Raw genomic sequence first — 25,794 nt, 5'->3', positions numbered from 1 at the left:
CAATTAGGTTTATTTCTGTTTGAAATCAAATTTAGTTTCCTCCATCCTTTCTTGTTTAAATTTAACTAATTAATATGTAAAACATTAACATATACCTCCAAGTTTTAAAAACACCATTAGTTATCTTTAACTTTAAGCTCTAATGAGACAGCAGTGGATGTACTAACCATTAGCAAATAGGGCATGTTTATCAACATGGCATAATGGCTATCAGTGCACTTGTAGAACTTTAAAGGACCGTGCAAATAATAATTTTTCTTGTTTTGATTCTAGCATTAATACTTTCCCCTCTTAATTGTTAATCTTTTAACCTTATATCTGAGAATTTTATGCTGTTTTTAGCAGGATGCTGTGTATGTATGTGTTTTCACTTTTTTTTTTAGGTAAACATCTCCTAGAGAGCAGAGTTTTTCACGTGTACTACGTCTTATTTGTGAGGTCTGAAATAGTTCCAAATAAAAATAAAAGATCATTTTTATCTATATGATTTTCCTTTGTATTCTTCTGAAATAGTCAAAATATGGATACATTTGGGGAAACAAAAGACTGAAGAAATTAAAAGGGTAGGCAACTATTCAGTTGCATCTAAATAAATTAAAATTTCACAAAGTATCTGATATATATATATATATATATACACATACACACACACACACATATGTACACACACATATATATTTCATTGTGTCCAGGGTGGTATACTTTGAGAAATGTGAAATAATGGATTGTACAGACTTTAGAGAAGCTTTATAATAACTTTGAAAAACTTTTTATATAACATTGTTATTTTGGGCCCAAACCAGAGATATTTCAAAGAATAAAATATTTCTTGTTGACGGTAATGTCAGCAAAATCACTTCTGCTCTTGGCATGGTTCGTTTACTCATGTAACAAAAATTAATTGCAGTTATGTCTTGAATATTTTCTCTAAGCATATCTGTAATTCTTGAATGCTTTGATTGCTTGTGGAATGTGATGATTATCATAAAATGTATAGTTGAGAGTTTAGGCTAGCAATTTAAATGTGAGCCTGAAGAACACGTACACCCTGGCATCTTGCAGGGTGGCTTGGATTTGGATTAGCAGTCTTTCAGAAGTGGGGTGGTGGGTTGCTTGGTGTCTGGTTTTGTTTTTCTGATTCACTAGGCTAAGGTCTAGTAGGTAATAAAGGCAGGATGTCCTAGAATAATGCTCTTTCCTTTCCTAAAAACGGATCAATTTTTAAAAGCCCACAATGCTTCCTCTTACTTATCCAAATTTCCCATTTTTGAAAGGTGTATGTATATTAACATTTTAAAGATGCAAATATGGACCCTGGAAGGGTTAAGCTCCTTTCAGCCGTTTATACTGCAGTCTAATCTGTTTGCTTTCCTTCTAAATCCTAGAGGAGCTGCAGCAAGACTCCATTTTTAAAGGAAGAGGTGAACATTTTGTAGCACATAGAAAACTTCAAGGAACATCCTGGGATGGATGCCCGGTGAGCTGTGGAAGCGAGGGAGGAGGGAGCCGGCAGTGGAGGGCATTGGTAGGAGGAGGGAGATTCCTTTGTAAACATAGCACAAGGCCAGATTTTTTTTTTCCTATTTTTCAGTTTTGTACAGGGCCCTGATTATCCAGAATCCCTCCAGATACCAGCTGGAGCTCATCTTCCTAATACTAACACAATTTAATTGCACTGAATATTCTGCCACTCTAAGACTTGTCTATGGAAAGAGGCAGAACATCAGACCCACTGTTAGATGCTGCTACGCTAAGGCAGTGTTGCCTAAATTGACGTGATGCACCACCCCCATCACCATTTCTTCATGCTTTATGACTGAGTTGTTTTTTTCTGTCAGAAGGGTTAATAATCTTCAAGATCCCAAATGACCGAATCAGAGAACTAGAAGGTACTCAGAGATTTTCTTTATCAGTCTCTTTAAATGAAGATCCCAAGAGACAGACATGCTTGGCACAGGAGTGGCAGAGCTTGGAACACAACACAGGTCTCCTCACTCCTGGCCCAGGGCTTGACCTCTTAGTCCACACACCTATGACTTTCTATCACTGAAATGACCTCTTTTTTTCTTTTGAAAGGAATATTTAAGCAAATTTCTGGGCTATGAAATCATTGGTATCTGCTTGCAAGGATGACTGCTTCTAGAAAATTAGAGATTACAGTTTCATTTTATGCAGATATAGTCAAGTATGTATAGGTCACTGATAGATTTAAAAAAAAAACATTATTTAGATAAGCCCACTTTTACCTATTTTTTTTTCAAGTGACCTAATCTAATAAATTTGGAACCCTTGGGACACATTCATGTAATTTTATTGGGTCTGCACTTTGCAATAAAATGCAAAGTAGCACTGTGATTAAGAGTGTGTGATGGGGTGCATACCCACTCACCATTTACTGGCTATGTGAATTGGGAGAGTTCCTATTTCTTTATTTGAAAAGCAAGGGTAACAATACATATCTCATGAAGTTATGTGAGGATTAGATTAGAAGATGCATAAAATCCAACATGGTGCCTGGCACTTTATAAATGCACAGTATCTGTTACCCTCTGCCACCACCACCATCATCATTGTTATCATTGTTGTTACTATTATTACTACTAATACTGCCTGGAAAGGAAGTCTGTATAGACTAGGTATCTTAAGTTCAGAATTCAAGTGTAATTTCTCTTGTTTTCCGTTTCATCATATTGTGGTATATTTATACATATTTTAACTGCATGAAAGTTAAAATGAGTTCACTTAATGTTTTCTCTTAACAGACTTTATTTTTTAGAGCAGTTTTAGGTTTACAGAAAAATTGAGAAAGTGCAAAGTTCTCTACATACCCTCTCCTACTCCTCAGTTTCTCCTGTTTGTTAACATCACATTGGTGTGGTGCATTTGTTACAACTGATGAACCAGTATTTGTACATTACTATTAACTGAAGTCCATGTTTATATTAGAGTTCACTCTTTGTATTGTACTGTTCTATGGGTTTTGCCAAATGCTTACTGTTATCTATCATTACTGTCTTATACAGAATAGTTTCACTGCTATAAAAATCTCCTGTGCTCCACCAATTCATCTCTCCCTCTCCCTCTCCCTCTCCCTCCCCTTCACAACCACTGGAAGCCACTTATCTTTCACTGTCTCCATAGTTTTGCCTTTTCTAGAACGTCATACAGTTGGGAATCATATAGTATATGGCCTTTTCAGACTGCCTTTTTTCACTTAGCAATATGCATTTAAAATTCTTCCATGACTTTTTCTGGCTTGATAGCTCATTTCATTGCTGAATACTATTCCATTGGATGGATATGCCACATTTTCTTTACCCATTCACCAATTGAAAGACATCTTAGTTGCTTCCAGGTTTTGGCAATTATGAATAAAGCTGCAATAATCATTTGTGTGCAGGGCTTTGGGTGAACAGAAGTTTTCAACTTATTTGGGTAAATACCTAGGAGCAAAATTATTGGATCATATGGTAAGACTATGTTTAGCTCTCTGAGAAATTGCCTATGTTTCAAAGTGGCTGTACCATTGTTTATTCCTATCAGCAATGGATGAGATTTCCTGCTGCTCCACATCCTCACCAGCATTTGGTGTCATCAGTGTTCCAGATTTAGGCCATTCCAATAGGTGTGTAGTGGTATCTTGTTTTATTTTCCTTGATGATATATGCTTTGGAGTATCATTTCATATGCTTATTTGCCATCTGTATATTTTCTTGGTGAGGTGTCTACTCAGATCTTTTGCCCTTTTTAAGCTGGATTGTTTCTTTTCTTATTGAGTATTGAGTTTTGAGAGAGTGTTTTTGCACATTTTAGATTCAAGTTCTTTATCAGATATGTGTTTTGCAAATATTTTCTCCCAGTCTGTGGCTTGCTTTTTCTTCTCTTAACAGTGTTTTCACAGAGCAGAAGTTTTCAATTTCAGTGAAGTTCTACTTATCAATTTTTTTCTTTCACAAATCATGCTTTTGGTGCTGCATCTAAAAACTTACTGCCAAATCCAAGATCACTGAGATTTTCTCCTGTTATTTTCTAGAATATTCATAGTTTTGTGTTTTACAGTTATGTCTATAATCCATTTTGAGTTAATTTTTGTGAAAGGTTAGTATCTAGAGTTTTTTTTTGTTTTTTTTTTTTGCATGTGGATTTCCAGTTGTTAGTTCATTAAATTTCTCTCTAGTAAGTGAACTAACCTTAATCCTGAGAAATTTTTAAGAAGACATTTTAATCACTGAAGACCTGGGAGAATATTTAATTCCTTTTCAGTGAACAGAGTCTCTTTGCCTATCTGGAGAAGTATCATCAGGAACATAGAACTGTTTATCAGGGAAACATTTTGACTTTTGGTCTTTTATTACATTTTAGGATGATTTGGAAAGACTATGGAATGGTGCATATGATTTAGCACTGGTTGTATTTCTTAGCTAAGACTGGGTTATTCAGTAGAATGTTTCATATAGTTATTGTGCAAGCATTTCCACTGTTTTACCACTTCTATTTTTTTGAAAAATCTATCCTTTGAGTTACTGGTTTGGGGAAATTGTTGAAATGTTTAACTCCCTTCCTCTCTCCCTCCCTTCCTCCCTTTCTCCTTCCGTTCATTCCTTCCTTCCTTCCTCTCTGTCTCTGTCTCGCTCCTTCCCTTTCCTCCTCCCCACTGCTTCCTCTCTTTCTATCTTTCCTTTTAAATCACTGTACTTGGCTAACAAGTCGTAACATCTGTGGACATTATTGATCCTAGGAATAAAAACGTGAGACGATCACTGGGAAAAATTCCAGGCATAGAGCCCAGACAATTCATAAAACCCATATATTTCAAATCATGCAAATCTTTTGAAATATTTTCAGTTGCCAGTGGTTTGGTTACATAGGCCTATTTAAAGGAAAAGTTTTAAAGTTCTTCTTGAAGTGATTTGTATTTTTCAAGCTCTCAAACTTCATGAAAACCAAGAGCCATTTCTTCTGTGAATGTTTCCTTTTAGATTCTCTTGGTACATTTTTTTTTCAGCATTAATGGAGCCACTCACACTATGATGGTTTGCCTAATCTGGAAGCAAATTATCTGAAAGATAAAACTGAATAAAAGATTTGTTCTTTTAAAAATTTTACTTAAGCTGCAGAGCAGAAATGGGTTCATGTTGTACTTTTAATAAAGAGTTTCCCAAAAGAAGGCCCTTATTCTTAAATGATATGTGATAGTGGTGGGCTCATGGTGAAATAATTAATAATCAATTTAATGAACAGTGTTTACATTTTGGTCCAGCTATTATTTATAGAATGTATTTTTACCACTTTTGTTCTTTTGTGGTTTCCCACATATTCCCATCTTAAGTTTGCTCTTTGTTTGAAAGTATCAATGTTACAAACAATAAGTAAATAGGCAGACCCAGCAGTTCCACAAGGATGTATACCTGTGTCCCCAAAACACAGGATGTTCATAGCAGCATCATTTATATTGGCCCCGACTGGAAAGTACTCAAGTGTCAATTTACAGTAGACTGGATAAATAAACTGTGATATATTCATATGAGAGAATAACATAGGTAAATGGAAATGAATGGTTAAAAACTACAAACAACAACATGGACAAAACTCACAAAAGAATAAACACTGTATAAATCTACTCTTAGGAAGCTTAAAGATAGGCAAATCTAACAGCTGTTAGTAAATTGAGGGCAGCTGAAAGCATTTATCAGTCTCTTATACTGTATTATTTTACCTCCTTAATTATATGTCTCTCTGTTAGATTTTAACATCATTAAAGGTAGGGTGAGTTTCCCATTTGTCTTGTCTACTATAGTTTTTAGAACATGGTAGGAACTTAATAAATATTGAATGGATGAAGGATTTGAATGTTTTGAATTGATACATAAACCAGAAGTCAACTAAATTTGTTTTTGAAGTATGCCTTATGAATTTTTAGCTTCAAATTTACCTTTCTTATTACATTATTTATAGATACAAAAGCAATTGATGTTTATTTTTAGTATATATTTTGTGGGTAAGTGTTAGGGAGTGAGAGGAGTCTAGGCAGAGATTTTATTCTGGATCATTTATAAAGCAGATTAAAACAACAAAACAAAACCAATAGTTTATTTTAGATACAGACCGGTTGTTTGCATGGTGGAGAAATATTTTCCTACTGACTCCCTGTTTTAAGTAAGGGTGCTGCATATTTTAAAGGTACATCTCAAGAATATTTTTGCTTTTCAGCAGAGCTCTCAGTAGAACTCTTTGCTTCATAGAGATGGACGGGTCTGGGGAAAGTGATGTCTGAGTATTTTAACAGGAATGAAATCAGTCTTCGAGATAGTGCTGAAATGTCACCTTTTCGTTTTGGTTAACAAGCCTGTCTCCACATCCATCCCTGAAGAAAACCCAAGAGCACATCAAAGCCCTTGCTTGTTTCGTTGTTGTTTTATTTGTGGTTTCACAGAGTTGCATTAACAAATAGTGTGCTATCAGTCTTTGTGGAAACACTCTTTCCCTTCCTAATGCCTTTAGAAAAATTTCTCTTACTCATTTGAACATTGAACTCCATTCCTGTAAGACAGTTCCAAACTCTAAACTCTGTGATGTGTGAGGGTGGTACCTACCTTTTGGAGAGCTGTACTTTATACTTCAATTACTTCTTTATCTATCTATTCTCTTCTAATTTTAGACTCTCATTTCCAGGTCATGTGACTCACAGAGACAATGTAAAATTTAGAAAGGAACAACCCCCAAATTTAGTCTCACTGAAGCCTGCAGAGCTGAGGGAGGAGATGGCATCAGGATATTGACAACGAATTCTAGGATCCTGGGAGGAAGGGGATGGCAGTGAAAGAGCAGAAAGTTGGGCTGGCAGATGGTGAAAGCGGGAGTTAAGGAGGGGAGGGAGTACTGCCATCAACCACACTTCATCCCCCGCCTCCCTCACTTCCTTGAAAATGGCACCAAAACTCAAAGGCTCATGGGGAAGCAGGGCCCGACTATAGTGTAATGAAATGGCAAAAGGCAGAAAGGCTCATTTCAGAGTGGTTTGGTGAGTCATCTTGTGGGGACTTGTGCTTTAAAACATCGTTACTGCTTAACTGATAAAGCTATAGCTAACTGATCTGAGCTTCATGATAAACTCTCGAGTGATTTAGAAAAGAGGAAATGAGATGCTTTTTAAGCTTTCTTGATTATTTTAGAATAGTGGGGGTAGTTTATTTTGTTCATCTGTATTCTTTAGAAGGAAAAGAATTGTGTTTTTGTAATAACATATTTTAGGCTATTAAAAAAGTGCTTTAACTACAGCTTAAAACTTCCAAATCCTTATTTTTAGACCTTTAGATAGTAAATTTAAAATTTAATTCCTGTCACTTCAAAATTAAAAAGAGAGAGAGAGAAAAAAATGAATAGATAGCTATCAGAGACTGGACTGGCTTTGCTTTTGTAAATGGAGGATTAGGATTTGTCTGTTCTATAAAGGACACACAGCATTTAGATTAGACATAATCTGATTGTATTGCAATACAAAGGCCATTCAAGTCAGCTCAGTGTCCAGTCTGTAAACACCATATGACCACTGATTGGTCCAGGGAATAGTATTAACAGAAAGATAATGATGAGTTTTAATCCAGATTCCCTAAAGCACAACAATTGTGGCTTCAAATGAGTTTCCTTTCAGATGTTAGGCGTAAACTTGTTTTTTAAACTCATACAAAGAGTATGCCTATTTAACTTTACTTTTATTTGATTAGGTAGTTTTCTTGTCCCCAGTTTCTTTTAGAATATAATATAGATGTTTGACATTTATTTAAAATTAGACTGACTATATAATTTATTGTCCAGAGCAGGACTGTCTGGAGAGTGGAAGTGAGTGTTATTAATAGTTCCCCAGGGAAAAGTCATACACCAGGAATCTTCTGGGTAAACCAGCATGGATGACTACCCTATTTAAAAGTCATATTTTTAACTTTTATTTTTGTCCTCCAATAAAATTATGAAATAACAATTAAAATAATAAAGAACCAAATGTCCTTTCCAAGTGTGATTCAAATGGTTCTTTAGAAGTGAAAACAGAAACAAAAACAAGAGCAGTAACAATAACAAAAAGCAACACATGGGTCTCTGGTCATGAATTATATTTCCTTCTCACCTTGTGATCCCCAAATATATTGTTAGTTTAGCAAGCATGTATTTCGCATTTATTCTCTGTATGTTTGTGCTTCACTAATATCATTATCCCTATTACATCTACTGTATAGAGAATGTTAGGCTGTTCTGTGTGGGATATTATAAGGAATGGAAAGTGCAGAAGACTAACAACTTGATAAATATTAAGGATTTAATTTTGTAGTCAACATTTGTTGGTTGACTCCCAAGTATCCCTTCTCTTCCAAATACAGTGCTCCACATTTCCTAACCATGAAGTTTAGATATCACAGACCTCTTTTTCATCTCCAAAAGGGCCCTGATTGGCTTAAATTGTGTTTTCCATGCCCTTAGCCACATTATTTTTTTTTAAGTGGTGGTCACATGGTCCAGACATGTACTAATAGACTAGATACTGGCATTTTAATTGAGCTACTGGGGAAACAGACTCTGACTTTCCTACTGGAAGTAATTGAAGCTATAGCTTTAGGAGGTGCTACAGATCATCTGAAGATCAGATCAAGCCATAGGGTGAATACAACACCCTAAAGTACAGATAGAAACATCGTGTTGGTGACTTTTTTCAGCTGCTTGATCAAGCCAAACTCTGTCCCTGGAGTTTTTGGCTACATGAAGCAATAACTTTTCTTGCTTTTTAAAAAGTAACACTTGCTGCAATTATCTTTATTAATAGCTTTTATTGCTCAAGATTTTGAGTTGGAATTTCACTTACTTGTGACCAAAGACTTACTAATTAATACTAGATTTTTAAATAATTGCAAACTACTTAATTTGCAAATATTTAAGGACCATCACTTGAGGAATGGCATGCTATTTCTATGATTGGTATAGGAAGGGCTTCGAGTCTGGGTATTAGATTAGGGAGGTAGAGGCAGGATGAAGAGTAAAAATAAATGTAAGAAAAACTGTCCAGGTCAGGATGCTTCTGTACAAAGAGAAACAATGGGAATAAAGAGAAAGAAGTGTTAAGAAAAATGTTGCAAACACATTTGATAGTGAACCAAATTCTGACAAAAAGCTAAGTAGTTAAAAATGAACTCAGCTGTGTGTGTCCTTGGGTGGCCTGGATGAGATAGCTAGATCTAAAAGGAAATTTGCCTGGTCATAGCAAGTATCCTCATCTTTTTATCTATAATTAAAATTCACCTGTTTGTGAGACTTGCACTGCAGCTGTGTGGTAGGGAATAGCAATTGTATTCCGCATTTTATGGTAACTGAAGAATTTGATTTGTGGGGACAAGATCCAGGCAGAAGAATGGGTCTCCCTCTCATTACCTCACTTGTTTATCTCTCTCATGGAATCAAGGTTAGTAAATTGGAATACTTCTTTGGCTCGGACTTCATGACCGGTGCAAAGTTATCTTTTGACTCATGAATTTTGAGCTCTTGAACACTAGATTATTTTTATTGCTTTTTTTTCCCTTCCCAAATAGAGAGAACCCATCTGTACAGGAAATTTTCCATATACAGGCTAGAACCTGCTTTTTTCTCTCACACAACTTCCAACGTTATATAACCACTAACAGAACTTTTAAAACTTCTGGCCCTTTTTCCCAGAAAATTTTTTACCAAAGGTCCAAGGCTGGTATCCTGCTTTATACATAATGGGTGGCGTGCTCCTATAAGTCTACAATTCCTGTTTTGATATGTTCATTTTTGTGTGCAAGAGAATAATTCTGTAGAATGGAAAATGTATTCCAATGACCTAAATTTTTGGGTTTAATGATTTGGCATCTTTGGCCTTTCACTTCAGGGCCTTTCACTCTGTTCTATCTTTACAGCCATGAGGTACTCACATGCCAGCTTCAGCTACAGATTAAAGTTCAAAAGTCTAGGAAAATTAGGTTCAGTATGTAGAAAAGACCTTCAGAACACAAATACCCTTCTTGGCTTAAGAACGGTACCTTCCCTAAGTGCAGGACTCCACCAAACTCTCTTGATCATCAAGGTCTGTGTTGCTGCTGCTAATCAGAATTAGACTGAGTCCGACAGAATATTATGGTTTCCATCATTATTATCTTTATGCTATTTTGGATCTATGAAGTACTTTACCAAGTATAATTTGTTTTACATGTTAGTCTGTTGCCTTTATTGACAAAGCTAGTTTTGAGTCAAGTGACATACTAAGCTCTGTTAATTTAATAACTATAAACTGTGGAATGGCCTCATACTTGGAAAATACATGGTTAACAGGAGTGACAGGCATCCTCTTAGAAGAGGAGACATAAGAAATGTGGAGGAGAGAGACAAAAGCCTGTCAGCCCACCCTTTCCCACTGTCCTTCATGAATCTCTGTGCTCAGTAGACTTTTATTTAACTCACTACCTCAGTATGATATGTATTTTAGAAGTCTATTATGTAGGAAATTTTCTTTCACGGAAACCCAGAACATTAATTACGGAATAAGAATTTTACAGGTTTCTTTGGAAGTGATCATTTTCCTCAAATAGTGGAACTTAATATGTGTGTTGCTATTTCTTTTCTATAGGAAACCTTGTATTATTCAGCAGAGCACGGTGAATTTTAAGCTTGTGGTATCAGTCATGAATTATCTCAGCTTCATCCCTTTGGACATGATACAGGCACTTTTTTTTCCCCTGGCAGCCTGTTCTGTCACTCCAGTCATATTAATGAATTATGAACTATACCATTTTATTAGGATAGTAAGAATTAAGAGATGTTTTCCTTGGGGACTTTGGTTTGGAATATATCATTAATCATATTCTGCGAGAACTTTGGTCAAGGCTGAACTGTGAAGGCTAGTTTACCTGACACGTGCCAAGCGGGGAAGCAGGTTGTCATTTAGTCCATCTCAAGTGAAGTATGTCTTAGTAAAATGTCTAGATAAGGAATGACATCTTTAAATTGCTTCTTATTTTGATCTCTGTCAAATGTCTGAAGAATTGTGTGTGAAACTGTGAAGAGTTGTAACCAAAAGTTATTTAACAAGAGTATTGTTTTTAGTGTAGGCTTTCAATCAATGGGTATAAAATGTAAAAATAGCTAAACTCTGAGTTGGAGGCTTTCCTTCCTTGCTCAGCAGCCCCTACTCTGTTCCCCACTGCTGAACTCCCCATTCTTCCTTTGTTGGAGGAAACCCAAGTGTCTAACAGGATACTTGAAATGATTAATGTGAACATTTCTAACATTAAATGGCATTAAAGAAATTTAATCATGAGGCTTTTATAAATTACCCTCCAATGACTCAGTTTGTGGTTAGTACTTAAGTGGGTGGTGTAGACAGGTGGGAAGAAAAAGGATGCTGTGCTCTGAGGACTGGAAGTTGTGTCCACTCACCAGTTACAGCTCTTGGCGGGAACTTCTTGTAACCATGAGCAGTCTTTCTTTCAATCTGTACTCTGAATAAAAGAGGAAAAAAAATGGTAAAGAACTTTTGCTAAAAGTTCCATTTGAAGTCTTCTTTTTGATAGGTTAGTCTGACATACACAAATAAGAAATTTTTGCAGTGATTTCTAAGATTGAAACATGGAAGAGACATGGACTAATAAATTAAGACTTATCAATAGCTAATCATATCACTAAGGTTTTAATGTCTTAGATAGAGCCTCCATCCCATTCACAAAACTCTTCTCCAAACTTAGGGTGTTCACAGGAAAAAGCAAACATTCCCTTCAGGTCAAAGAAAAAGTTAAACATACAACTAAAGACTTTTATAAGAAAGTAATTAAAGAAGAAAATTGCATATCAAAGTTATGCTTTGCAACCAAAAAAGTATTTATAGATAATTTTGTAACACTAAAAGGTTTTATTGTTTAAAAATAAAATTTGAAAATAAATGAGTGATACATTCAACTCTAGATACTTGGGAGGAACAAAAATTCTGAAACAGAACAGCAGTAAACTGAAATTAAGCAGTAAGAATAAATTAATGTTAAAGATGAAATACAGAATTTAGTATTAGAAAATAGAGAAAGAGTCAACTTGTTGAATCTAAGACTGATTTAAAATCAGACAATGAGATAAACCTTTTGTCAATGGAATAAAAAAGGAGCAAGAGAGAAAAGCACAAATAAATACATTTGTGAAAAAGAAAAGGACGATGGCCACAGTCAGAAGAGATTAAAAGTTATGCCAATACCCTGTGTAATGTTATGCAGGTATACTTGAAAATCTTGATGAAATTTTTTGCATGGTAATTCTCATTAACAAAACCAAAGTTCATAGTAAACTGGAAAAGAGATTTTTAATAACTACTACAGAAAATTATTAAACTTTTATACAAAAGCTCTTATAGCTCAGAAAGCACATCAGTGTGGTGCATAAACATGCCTACACACATATACATTCCCATACACGTACATGTATTCCTACTCCCAGGGAGTCTGAAAAGTCTGGAAATATGAGATAAACTTATCTTCAAAGATTTGCTAGTTATATTTTCAAAAAATATTCTCAGTGCATTTTTCTTTCACCTCTAGAAACCTTTCCAGGATAAGTGCCTGAAGCAATATATCTAGTTGTTAATTTGAACAAAGTAGAATTCATATATGACAGAGTATCCAGAAGTCTGTAAACACAGGCAAAAGTAATGTAGTAATAGAATCTCAGAAATGTTGACTGCTGTTGTCAAAAGCATACCTATTTCCCATTTCTCCCAGGAAGGAGAGGGCCAAAATTATTTTTTTTAAAGAGCCTGAGTGTCTCATATTTTCCCTTTCCAGAGGGAAAACTAAAGAGATTTTGGGTTTTAACCTCTGAGGGGGCATTAAATTAGGTTGCCCAGGAGAAAATGGGGTTTCACAACTTGAAAGAGGCCGAAGGTCCCACCTAGAGTTACGGGTTATGAAGCAGAAAGGAGAGTGGCAGAGGCCCACTGTCACTGCCGTGGGGATCCTGGGAGGTGACAGGGCCTGTGGGTGATGGAGGGATGATGTGGGGGAGGGGAAAGTGGTATCACGAGGGGAAGTCCTGTGTTCCAGAGTCTACACTGGCATGGAGGGAGTGGAGCTGCCTTCCTTTGACCTGTCCTTGGGGTTTAGACACCAGCATCTCTGTGGTGACCACACAGACTGAAAGAGAGAATCCATTCTTAAGTTCGCTGAATTTCTTGGTGCTCTTGTAAGACCAGGACAGGAAGGAGTGTGAAATAACAAATACTGTTAGTAAACACATACTCAGAGCTAGACTTTATTTGAGGAAAATAAAGCAAGGTGACATTAGATTGTGGAGCAAATTTTTATGTGTGTGTTTATAGACGTGCATATATTTATGCACACGTATCTATGAGATGCTGGCAGAAAACACACCAAAATACTAGCTGAGTTCTAAAAAGAAAGCCTGCCTTTGTTACTTTCCATCTGATGAAGAAGCTTTTGAACTGAAACTTTGGGGAAGAGCAGCTCCTTGCATGAGTTGGATATTTTTCCAGGTTTATCTTGGGCTTATAAAATCTAATGGGCATTAGACCAGCATCGAAGATGAGAACGTTTCTCTCCTTTCCGTTTACCTGTGTGTGGTACATCCCCTTCCAGTCAGCCCTGGAGAGCAAGGCAGAGTGAACTGACCTGAAGTGTGTTGTAGGAATCAAAATTCACTTATAAGCCTGCACACGGTATCAGTGCTTCATGGTACCTAGTTTTAAAAGTTGAAATGTTTCTGGCAAGGGTGTATTTTATGTTTATGTATCACATTAACGTACTAGCAAGGGATTTAATTGTGACATTCAGAAATTATTTAGCTGTTAAACCCTAATTTAAAATAAAGTGATGTTTAATCAAGAGACAATCAATTGTAATACTGATTTAAAGAGCCATTAAGTGAAGGAAAAATTCGTTCATTATATCACATTATTTTAAACTGAAAGAAAAATAGCATTCTGCTAACATATAAAGTGGTAATGTTTAAATTAACTGAATTTTTCATATCTTCCTGCTAAATCATTTTAGTATATTTTTCACATATAATTTCTTTTGAGTTTAATTTCAACATTTGGAAGTACCTGCCCTTATGAAAAGGCAGATTTTAATAAACTTGTCTGTGCTTTCATGATTCCTTAGAAAACATTCCTATTATACAGTATGCAGAAAAATGAGAACACTTACTAGTTCTTCCTACCTGTTACTTACACACACACACACACACACACACACACACACTCACTCACTCCTTCAGCCTGCCACACACATACAGTCCTCTCCCTCCCTCCAATATGCATTTCTTCCTCAAGTGTGACACACACACTCTCGCTCAGGCAGATACACACACTTTCTTTCTCTTGCTCTGGTGGACACACGTACACATACTCTCTTTTCTGCTCAAAACAAAAGGCGCGCACACACACAAATACAAATACAACCCCTCAATTTGGGCACACACACATATGGACCCATTCAAATTCAAATTCACACACACACACACACACACACTCTGAAATGCCTGCACAAATAGTTAAGCTCTCATTCTCTTTTTCCCTCCACTGTTTTATAGCTGATGTCTGGCTTTCCTACTTTTGGTTTATGTTCTCTTGGTCTTTGACTTAGAGGTGGGTGACTCAGACCAATTATTTCACATGATGACATTTGGAGTAAGACAGAGGATTTTGATACTGGCTCATTTTTATTATTTGCATGTAGTTTAAGAGAAGGTACTTCATGAACTTACTCTGCTTTCCTATGCAAAAGTGAACGTTGAGGAGATCATGTAAATTTGATGAGAAAATTGCCTTTCATACATATTTCTTGAGTCAACAGGGTCAGATGAGAAGTTGGCAAAGAATATGTCATGAAGTTCAAAAAACAACTTTTAATTTTGCCATGTTTTAGGTTAAATGTTCTATGTCACTTTGTGCTACCTTTTACTATTGGCTTTTATTGATGATGATAATTGACCAATGAAGAAATAATGTGTAACAGAATAGTGATACAATTTAATATTTTGATAGAAGACAATAAAAAGGTGGGCAGTTGTCTTGCCATTTTGAAGTTGAGAGCTCTCTGAATCTAGAAGGACAGATATGTGTCATTTGTTCTTCATGGTGAAAGCTTCGTTTTTGTGTGTAAAAGATTGGAAAGCACCATCTGGGACACATCGTATGTTCTTGTTTCTTCCAGGGAATCTGGAAATTATACTTTTGTGATTTTGTTGCTAATGAAGAAGAGAAAGGGAAAAAAATCTTCCATCAATTACACCTGGTCCATTGGTGCATTTCTTGTAAAAATTAAAGTGAAATGAGAGAATGGCAATCAAAGTTTAACACATTCTATCTGGAAAGATATCGTTAATATTTCTGAAATTTCATATTTAAAAATTGTGAGTTTTATTTAGATATATATTTTGCTTGGTCACTTTCTCGGTATTGCTAGTTGGGTAACGTTTCAGAAAATGTGTCTAGGACAAACATTGAAGTTCCATTTAGGGAAAGCTTTTCACTTAGTGCAGTCTTTAGAGAAATTGATCATCTACCATATGGAAAACGAAGCAGAAAGAAGAGCCTCTTGCTCTCTGTCTCTCTCCTTCCCAATCAGACTGGAAAACTCTCATTGACTATGCCAGTAACTTCCTTAAAAAAAATACTCCAGGATGGTTCCTGTTATTTACAACTAAGAACCCTGAGTTACAGAGAAATTTTCAGAGGGAAATGCTTAATTTCCTGTTCTAGCACCCACTACGGCAACCTAGTACATCGTTGGTATTGGAAAGTATTTTATTCACTACTTCATCCAAATATTCAAATATTTATGAGCACCTACTACATAACAGGTCCTAGGACTATCACAGTAAATAAAACAGAAACCTATCTGGCTCTGAGTCTTAAGTTTGGGCGTAAAAATGGGAAAATACATAAACATATCATATATTATGTAGGGATATGTGCTATGGAAAAATATATTAAAATAACTAAAGCAGGGTAAGGGAGTGAGTTCCTAGGTTTTTATGAAGGGTAATCATGGAAGTCTCAGAGGCTGATGTGGAAGGACTCCTGGGAAAATCTGGGGAAAGAGTTTTTCAAATAGAAGGAACAGCGGGTGTGAATGCTCTGAGACTGAAAAGCTGAAAGATGCTTGTCCTGTTGAGTGAAGGGGAGAAATGTGAAGATTCAAGGTCAGGATTTGCAGGGAGTTGGGCCATTTGGCTTAATGGCCTCCATAAAGACTTTGGTTTTTACTTTGAATGAAATGAGAAGTCATTAAAGAGTTGTGAGCAGAGGAGAACAGACTGAGGGGGATAAGAAGTGATGGAGAAGGCCCCTTGGGGGACCAAGGCATTCCAGGTGAGAGATGATTGATTGTACCTTGAACTAGAATGAAGGTGGTGGGAAACAACTAGATTCTGGGATGATTCAAAACTAGAGTAAATAGGATTTGTAGCTCTACTAGAAGAGGGCAAAAAGAGATGGAGACCTAATAACGATGACTCCTAAGTTTTCAGCTTGGACAGCTAGATGAATGGTTTTCTTTTAGTTAAATGGGCAAGTAATTTGGGGATGAGGAGTAATTTGGAATTTGCTTGTGGACAATTTGATAGACATGTATGTAGAGTAAGCAGTTCTATATAAATTTGAAGTTCAAGTGAAAGACTGAAACTGCTGATGGGTGTGTGTGTAAGTAATATAATACATAGGTAAGTTGTCATTGTATAAAAAGTGTTTAAAGCCAAGAGACTCAAAGAGATCATCCCGTGAATGAATGAATGTAGGGAAGAGGCGCACAGTCTGAGCCGTGGAACGCTTTAACAATTACAGAGACGTCTATGAAAGGTTAACCAGTACAGTAGAGGTAACAACGGAGTGTGGTGTATTACAAGCAAGTGAATTATAATTTTCAAGAATGAGGGATTCCTAAATATGCCATATACTGATAAAACATGAAATAACACGAGGACTGTGAATTGGCTGCTAGATTTGCAAATGAGCAGAGAATTGGTGACTTGGCTGGTGAAGGGCTTGAGTGGTATTAAATGAATCAAAAAATCAGCATCAATCAACTAACAATCAAGATACGTCACAGATATGTTAATAAATTTGTTCTCTGGTGAACAAGATAGAACTAAATGATTTCAGGATCTTAACATGTATTGTAGAAATACCAAGGCAGTTCTTTTCACTATTTTTAATTAACTCCCTCTCCTATTCCCCTTTCAAAATCCTTATCATTTTTCTCAAGTTTCCTAACCACCCTACATCCATTCAGTCTCAGCTTATGAGCTTGCCTCATGCTGAACCTAGGTACTCAAAGTGTATATTTCTTAGCTCCCTGAGTGTTCCATCCCCATTCCCTGCTTATAAATCTATCTGTATCTGCCTCTATCTGGTGCTTCCTCCTCACAAGTATCAAAGCAAAGACGTTCCTCTTAGGCAGTTCTCTCTCTCCACCTGACCTCTTGATGCCCCTTCCAATCAGGACTCTTACAGCATCTGTTCCCACCTTTTAAGCCTTCCTTCTCTCCCTCTGTATTGCTTCTTACAGCTCATAAATGTTTGTTCATAGTTTTCCCATCTCAAAAACACAAGCCGTCCTCAAATTTATATTTCCATCTAGCTTGATAAAAACAGTAGAGATGTATTTTGGGAATAAGGAAATGAAGAAAATAATAATCACTGGTAATCCCACTTCTCAGAGATGATCATTAAGTGTGTTTATATTCAATATTTTTCTTCATGTATTTTTGCTGATTAGGATCCAGCTAAATATAGACTTTTAAAGTGTTCCTTTCTATTTGCCTGATTTTATATCCTAAGACTTTCCACATGCCATTAAACAGTTTGGGAGATAACTATTTTAAATAGCTAGAGTATTCAATATTGTGGTTATGCTATGATTTATAGATTCATTATTTTATTGGATTTTTACTTAGTTTCTATTTTTGATATAAATAAAACTAGGATGAATATCTTTGTTCATAAATCTTTTACTACATTTCAGATTATATTCTAGGCTAGAGTATAAAGGAAACTGCTGCATCAAAGGATACTCTGTTCTATAACTCTTATTAGATACTGCCAAATTATTTTTAAAAAATGATTCTGTCCATTTATATAGGAAGTGTGAGTGCCTCTGTCCTCAAATTCTTTTCAATTTTGAGGACTTTTAAAAAACATTATTTTATGAAACAATCTTTGCTAATGATTAAATAGTATTATTCATATCTTTTTTAAAATTTTATTTTTTATTGACGTATAGTTGATTCACAATGTTACTTTTGGGTGTAGAGCAAGGCAATTCAGCTATACATATACATACATTTTTTTTTCAAATTCTTTTCCATTATATGTTAGTACAAGAAATTGAATATAGTTCCCTGTGCTATACAGTAGGTCCTTGTTGTTTATCTATTTTATGCATAGTAATGTGTATCTGTTAATCCCAAACTCCTAATTTATCACCCCCCTATCCCTTTCCCCTTTGGTAGCCATAGTTTGTTTTCTATGTCAGTGAATCTATTTTTGGTTTATAAATAAGATTTGTATCATTTTTTTTAGATTCCACATGAGTGATATCATATGACATTTGTCTTTCTCTGTCCAACTTACTTCACGCTTAATATGATGGTGGGAATGTAAACTGATACAGCCACTGTGGACGACAGTATGGAGGTTCCTTAAAAAACTAAAAATAGACTTACCCTATGATCGAGCAATCCCACTCCTGGGCATATATCTGGAAAAAAATATAATTCAAAAAGACACACGCACCCTAATGTTCATAGCAGCACTATTAGCAATACCCAAGACGTGGAAACAACCAAAGTGTCCATTGACAGATGACTAGATAAAGAAAATGTGGTGTATACACACACACACGTATATATATACATACATACATACATACATACATACAGTGGAATATTACTCAGCCATAAAAAGAATGACATAATGCCACTTGCAGCAACATGAATGGATCCAGAGAGTCATATTAAGTAAAGTAAGTCAGACAAAGACAAATGTCATATGATATCACTTATATGTGGAATCTCAATTCTTAAACTTTGATTACTACAGAGGTGAAAATTACATTTGTTTTGTTTTTGGGGGGGTAATTAGTTTTATTTATTTATTTTTAGAGGAGGTACTGAGGATTGAACCCAGGACCTTGTGCATGCTAAGCATGTACTTTACCACTTGAGCTATATCCTCTCCCCCTGAAAATTACTTTTTAATGTTTACATTAGTACTTTATTTTCTTCTTTTATGAATTTCCCCTTCATATTCTTTGCCCATTTTCCATGCTCTCCATTGGAGTTTTGGTAGTTTTTTTGTTGACTTGTATGATTTATCATATTAATGCTATTAACCATTTATCTCTCAAATTTCCTGCAATAATTTCTTCTAATTTGTTACCTTTTATTTTTATGTTTTTATTAATTCAAGAATTTTAGGAAGACAAATTAACAGTTTATGATATAATTAATTAAATAAATGGCAGACGATATAAGACCCCAGCAGACAAAAGAATTTAGCATCTGTTCAAGGTATTTAATTGACAGGGAACAAATGTCCAGATTTGGGGAAAACATTGTCAGAATTCTTTCTCATACCTCATACCAAAATATATTTCTAGTAGACTAAGGATTCAAATATTAAAAACACAAAACAAGACCATATGAAAGTATGTTAAGTGGATATTTATATAGTCATGAAGTAGTGATGGTCTTTCTAAGCATGACAATTAAGGTAGAAACCATTAGGGTTAATATTTTAAAGTGTGACTAATTTGAAACCTCCACACAGCCAACAAAAAAATTAACAAAGATAAAATACAAATCACAAGCGGGTAAAATTGTTTATAACATATACTGAAACTATTAATTTTGTAAATTTTTTAGGAGAGCTCTGTTAACAAACCAGTAAAGAAAAAATTTCCATGTAGGACCTTAACTGAAGAATATGAAGGGATAACTTAGAAAAGAAGAAATACTGATAAGTAATGACTGATACATTTAAAAAACCCAACCTCACCAATTTCCAGAGAAAGTAAAATAAATGCATAGAGATAATATTTGGAAATGTATAAATTTGCTTTGTTGTCCAGCAATTGTAGAACATGAGTGACCCTACTGAGCCAGAGTCCCCCATTAATCTAAAGAGTTTTTAAATCATTGAAAATAGAAGAAGAAGAAACAGAGACTTCCAAAACTGACTTTTGAAGCCAAGTAGTTGAAAGAGGAAAGGTTTGTTTTTAATTCCAAAAGATTCTTTTTAATGAAATAAGATATATCGGAACCACTGGAAATGATGATGACAATATATGTCCATATTTATTGACGTAGAAAGGTCTCTTTAATACAAAAACTGAAAACTTTAATTACAAAGCATCTATGATCCCACTTATGAAATAAATAATAAAAAAGAAAAGCTTATATATATATATATATATATATATATATATATATACACATATATATATACACACATACTAAAAAAGAAAAAATATCCTCTAAAATATAGCAAAATTTCCCCTGGATGGTGAGGAAAATCAACAAGCTTTCTTATTTAGTTTTTCATGCATTTTTATATTTCTGAATTTCCCACATATTTTATGATTATAAAATAAAAGTATGTACATTTTGAAAAAAAATCTGCTTTTCTTTTTTAAAGTTATTTTTCTCTGTACTTAAAGTTCTTTACTAAATAAGTAATGACCTTTTCTGAAGTGTTTTTGAAAAAACTCTTCCTGTCTGAAATTTATTTAATATAAATTTATTTAATTTGAGATGAGAATATAAATCCCCCTTCATAGCCAGTATTCCAAACAGCTGACCCAGTGTTTTAGTACAGTATATTAGGTAATTACTGTATTGCTGATGCTCCCTTATCATACATAGATCACTAACTTCTACTTTCTGTTATCTGTGTGGAGACAATTCTGTTCCATTAGTCTGGCTGTCTGTTCTTGTGACTTTATCTCACTCTTTTAATTACTATTTCATTACACTGTGCCGTAATGCTGAATGGACAAGTCTTGTTACCTTTTTCCAGAAGATTCTTACATATTTGTTTTACAGATGAATTTTAGAATCAGGAGCTTAAAATTCATTTTCCCATGCTTCTTAATCAAATGTATACTGAATTAATGTCATATGTCATTTTTCTTGAGAATGCAAAGCCATGACTCTCAATCATACTGTAAGCATTCTTGTGAGTTATTCAGAGATGATGGATTCTTTGCTCATGTTATAAGTAGCTCCTGATTATTATTATCTAAAATTCCTGTTGACAAATTTGTATTTTTCCCCACGTCTTCCTTTACTGATACTTCCAGATGTTATATCTGTGCCTTTTTAAACAACTTCCATCTGTAGCAGCCTGGGATTTTCTATGATTAAATTTTTAGCATTCTGTGTAAAATAAGCCTAAATGGTAGAACTCTGTGCTTTGTATTTTGTTTGTTCTTGGGTTGTTTACTCTATATTTCCTGTCTTGGCCATGTCTTATGCAAGTTCACTCACTGCTTTAATGACCAGTAAGTGTGATGTTACGGTGTTTGCGTGGGAATACCTCAACGGCATGAAATACAAAGATAGAAAAGCGTTTTTCTGAAATACTGAGTTTTCTTCATGAGACAAATTTCCTTGCATGTCAGACTTTTTGATCTGTTCCTCTGTATACCTGAATCTCAGTTTGTAACTAGAACACTGTTTATTCTGGAATTTAGATGGTGGGATAGGAATGCACAGGGTAACAGGCCAGTAAACTCACAGTTGGCCACAAGTGACTTTTTTTGGTCCCTGAGCTTTTTACCTTTTGGCATTCTAGAGACAATAATACATAGCTTGACAGTTATCTACCTGATTCAAAATTATTAACCCTGAATTTTTTTTCCTCTGCATGGAAGAGAAACTTTCAACACTCTCTAAAAAGATGGTGAAACATGTTTTAATACAAAGGCACTGCTGATATTTTCATAAACGTTTTGCCAGTAATTTTATTTTTCTGTTAATTATAATATGTGTCTTGGGATTTCTCTTATTTTGTTTTATGTAAAACTATAATGTTATTGCTCTAGTAAAAATAATTTATTGTGTTAAATTTTTAAAGGGAGGCAAGACACATGAAAGTTACAGACCTAGACGCAGAGCAATAGTTGCTCCTGTAAAGCAGTGCCTTCTCAGAAAAGGACTTTGATGAAATAAATGTAAATCACCTCTTCTGTTATTTATTTTTGGAATGGTCTCTGTTATGCCACATTTCATCTGTTTTTCTGTTTTTATTGTGAGATACTTTAAATGTAAAAACAAATATACAAACTAGCTTACCACTGTGCACCTGCCACCAGTTTTATTAAATCTCAACACAGTCGCCTTAGTTTTTTCAAAGCCAGCACTACATTTCAGACAGAGTTGGAACTCCTACGTGCCCTCGCCTTATCCCTTTCTCCCCAGAGGTAACCAGGCCTTGGAACTGAGTGTTTATCAGCTCCATTCATGATTGTGTATTTTACTAAACACTCATGTATCATTCAAGAATATATTTTTTCATGTTGTTTAATTTTATATAAATAGTAGTCCACTGCAGGAGTCTTCAACGTACTTTTCAATTTAATATTATTATTTTAGGACTTACCTATTAGGAAGCTAGTAGTTCCAGTTTATTCATATCAACTGCTGAATAGTATTCCATTTTATGACTATCCCAAATTTTATGGATAGAGATACATCTATATCTCTCTCTATATATATTTACTATTACAAATATGATTGAAGTGAACATTTCTCTTCTTATTTCCTTGGCAAATATTTTCTCTAACATATGTATCTGGAAGTGAAACTCTTCTACATCATGGAGAATACACATCTTCCATTTTAGTAGATATTATCAAATGCCTGAAAGTGTTTGCAGCAATTTATAAGCCCTCTAGAAGATTATAAATTGCTACTGCTCACATTCTCATAGTGCTTATTTTGTCAGAGCTTTAAACGTTTGCCATTCTGCATGTAGTGTGAAATGGCATGTTGCAAGTTTGTATTTCCCTGATGGCTAGTGGGACTGAGCATTGTCTCCTATGTCATATTTTATAGGCAATGATAACATGGTAAGAGCTGGATGTTGGAGCCAGGTACTTTGGATTTGGATACTAATTCTTCTGGGTGACTTTGGGCTCATTAGCATTTTGTGGCTCATTGGCAAAATAGGGATAAGAACCATACCTACCTTATGGGGTTGTTCTGAGTTGATATGTGAGACTCTCTCACAGCTGTGTCCAGCCTTTATAAGGATAATGATGTTGTTATAAAACATGACCACGACATGGCAAGAGCAATTCAAAAAATTTGATTACATAAACTATCAGGTTACATAATTGGAAGGTTAATGGCTCTAATCAGCCTGATCCGGAAAGATTGGGATGGAAAAGTTTTGGAGTTTGAAGGGGCCTAGGTTTCTCCTTTCTGTCTTCCTGATTCATTCACATTGTCATCTTCCTATTCAGAAGATAACTTTAGTTCAGGGTCCAGATGGAGGATGAGGAGCCAATTACCAAGCAAGCAATATCCTACATTTTTATTTTTAAATTGATGGACATGTTGTCTTGGGGTTTTATTGAACTTTGTTGTTGACCATTTGTGTTTCCCTTATATAAGCTGGTTTGTCATCTTGCCCATTTTATATTGTGTTATTTGCTTTTTATGATTGATTAGTAAGAGTTCTTTATATATTTTGGACGCTAATCCTGACAAATTTCTTTTCCCAGTCTCTGGCTTGTCCTTCAGCTTTATGATATTTTTTATTCCTTTGCACAGAATTTTAAAGATTTAGTGTGGTCAAATTTAACAATTATTTCCTTAATGGCCTGTGTTTTTTATATCTGGTTTAAGGTTTTTATTCCCCATAAACCAAGCTATTAAGGACATTTGCCAATATTTTCTTCTAAATGTTACAAAATTTTTTGTGTCTTATAAGTAAAATTCTCTCTGGAATTTATTTTTGTGTCTGGCATAAGTTAGAAAGCTAATTGTCTAGCACTGTTTACTGTTTAGTTTCAGTGGCCCCTTTGTCTAGCCATGACATAAAATGACACCCTCTTCATTACTGTGTACTTATAATGAGGAGGAGGAGGAGCAGGAAAAAGAGTGGGAGGAACAGCAGTGTCAACTAACCAGTCTTATGAATGTCAGGCACCATCCTATGTGCTTTGTGTGTATTGACCCATTTAATTCTTAACAGAGCCCCATGCAGTAGGTGGCTCTCATGATATCCATTTTGTCAATAAGGAAATTGAGGCACATACAGGTTTAGCGACTTGCCACAAAAATGTGTACATGGAGCTCAAACCCAGACAGCGAAGCTGAAATTAAAACCCAGGCAGCCTGGCTCCGGAGTCCATATTTATAACCACTCTCTTGCCCAGCTTCCAGAAAATCCTGCTGGCTAATAAAACAGGTTCCCTCTTCTTCTTGTTCCTCTTAAAAAAAGTAAACAAGCAAAACAGTCTTGGCTGACTTTGGCCTCTTTCTCTGTTTCCTTTGTTTTTCTTTTCTCTTTCAGAAGAGAATTATCAGAAGAAGATAGTATATAAACAGGGTTCTAGATAGAAACTGTAATATTAAATCATCTCAACATTGTTTTGGGGTAACAGATCTTACCCTTTCTATAACTTGCTTCAATCTACGAAGGGTTAGTGATTACCAAAATGACAGGCTGGTGGTGATTTCTGAACTTACATCTTTGTTCTAGTTACTGTAAATTACTTTTATTGAAACTTATTCTGAAATTTTTCCCCCTTAAGTCCATAGTTTCTAGTCTTGAGACTCAGTAGAGGATACAGGCATAAAAATAAATAATTACAATACAATTTGTTAAATTACAAAACAGAATTATGAGAGCTTAGCCCAAGAAAAACCTACTCTGTCTAGGACTTTCATGAATGATGTTTTGGTATATAATAAACAACCTGGATTATGGCTGTAATAAAACAACCAAAACTTAGTGGCTTAAAACCATTTTATTATCATTACCAGCCACTATAATTTGTTGTTTGATTATTTCTTATGTTTCTGTGGGCTAAGTTCAGCTGGGCACATGGTGATGGTTAGGGCCACAGTTATCTGGGGCTTGACTGGGCTGGACAATCCAAGATGGCTCATTCACATGGCTGAGGGTTGGTGCTGGCATCAGCTGGGAGCTAAGCTGGGGCTTTCAGCCAGTGTGCCTTGGTTTCCCCCCATGTAACATCTCCATGTGTCATGGACTTCTCATCACATGGTGGCTGGGTTCCAAGAGCAGAAAGTGAAGGCCTAGGTTTGAGAGCTCCAGAATATACTTCCACCACATTCTGTATTCCAAACCAGTCCTAAGGCCAGCCTGGATCCACAAGTGGTGCATTGAATTGCTCACCATTGAGGTGAGAAGTTGAATGACATACAGGGCCAGAGGAATTGGGCCCTGTCTAGAGACGATCAACCAGAGAGGACATTGCTCAGAAAAGGAAACTGATGCTGAACTTTGAGAGATGGGGAGGCCTTCACCAGAAAGGATTAGAGGGAGAAGATCTAGGTAGAGGGTAAGAATGAAAGAGCATAATATGTTTGGGTAGAAGTTTTGTGCTGTGGAATTACAAGGGATAAAATTGATAAGGTGTGTTAGAAGTAATTAGAAAATAATAACTAAAATTTATCAAGAGCTTACTTGAAGGTCTTTGAATGATTTATTTTCTTAAATAAAGTATGAAGTAGGGACTATTATTACCTCAGTTTTCTAGATGA

General features: G+C 35.3%; 1 protein-coding gene across 1 annotated transcript in view; it reads left to right on the top strand.

Annotated features, from left to right (window-relative positions):
* Positions 1-1,389: 1,389 nt before the first annotated feature.
* ZNF385B (zinc finger protein 385B) overlaps positions 1,390-25,794 on the top strand; it is a 340,422-nt gene continuing 316,017 nt past the window's right edge. Inside the window, exon 1 of the mRNA XM_064484945.1 lies at positions 1,390-1,477. The gene's annotated coding sequence lies outside the window, so the exon portion shown is untranslated. The remainder of the gene's footprint in view (positions 1,478-25,794) is intronic.

Source organism: Camelus dromedarius, chromosome 4 (assembly GCF_036321535.1).
Source record: "Camelus dromedarius isolate mCamDro1 chromosome 4, mCamDro1.pat, whole genome shotgun sequence".
NCBI lineage: Eukaryota > Metazoa > Chordata > Mammalia > Artiodactyla > Camelidae > Camelus > Camelus dromedarius.
The sequence above is the reverse complement of the archived record's forward strand: the minus strand, read 5'-3'. Positions and strand labels throughout refer to the sequence as shown.